Below are 1136 nucleotides of genomic sequence, written 5' to 3'. Positions count from 1 at the left end.
TACAAATGTGCTTTACACAATTGATGTATGTATGGGTTGTATTAAGAGTTGTATGAGCCCTTAATAAAATGATTTTTTTTAAAGGAGGCTAAAAATATAAAATAAATAAAGAGTGTTAGCCTCGGAAACCCACAGGGGCAGTTCGACCCTGTCCTGTAGGGCCACTGTGAGCTGGCATCGACCCAAGGGCAGGGAGTTTGAGGACATATGCCAAGGCTCGTGTCAGCCTCTTAGAAGACAGATGCCATCACGGGCCGCTGAAGGTCAACTGTCCTCAGCGCCATCGGAAGGAGGCAGCAGCGTGGAAGTGACCATGGGAGACCACAGCAGGTTCCTCCTTTGGCCCTGGGGGCTGGGAAGGCTTCCCAGAGGAGGCAGAGATGGGAAAGCCTGGAACAGGGAGACAAGGTGCCTTCCCGGCAGGGATGAGGCTAGAACAGGGCAGGGTCCACAGGGTGCCTGGGCAGCCGGAGTCCATCTGGGCCTTCTCCAGGGCACCAGGGAGCCGAAGAAGGCTTTAGGAGAGGGAGCATCCATGGGACGTGGGTCTTGTTTCTCTGTACCGACATCTCACTGCGTGGTTCTGCGCCAGTCTGCCCGTCTTGGGGCCTCGGTTTCCCCATCTGTAAAGGGAGAGGAGCAGCAGAGGGGGGGCGGCCCAGGGGGCCCGCATGCTTCTTGGACTGTGTGTGGCCGCCCCGAGTTTGATGATTAACTCCCAGACTCTTGGGGTCAGGTGGCTGCTTGGCTAGCATCCTGGATGAGGGTTCAGACAATGTACCTTCATCCTCAATGTGAAAGTAGCAGCAGCCCTGTCCTGGACCAGCAGGCAGTTGGGCACATGGGGGTAGCGAACCTTAGCTCCTGTCCTGAGATGACCTTCAGCCTCGTGGCCGGAGAGGAGGACACCCAGGCCACGGACAGCTGCCATGTGTGATGGGGGAGGGAGGCAGCTGGGAAGGAGGCCGGGGAGGGCTTTCTGAAGGAGGTGGAACCAGAGCAAGCAGCTCGGTCTTGGCTCGGCCATTGCCCTTCTGGCTCGCTGATGTGGTTGTGCAGGACCGGGCCGTGTTTTGATCTGTCACACTATACACATAGCCGCAGGCGGCTGTGAGCTAGCACTGTCTTGATGGCAC

Source organism: Echinops telfairi, unplaced genomic scaffold, assembly GCF_000313985.2.
Source record: "Echinops telfairi isolate 266 unplaced genomic scaffold, ASM31398v2 ScPeMD7_7412;HRSCAF=8450, whole genome shotgun sequence".
Classification (NCBI taxonomy): domain Eukaryota; kingdom Metazoa; phylum Chordata; class Mammalia; order Afrosoricida; family Tenrecidae; genus Echinops; species Echinops telfairi.
Note: the sequence above shows the minus strand (reverse complement) of the source record.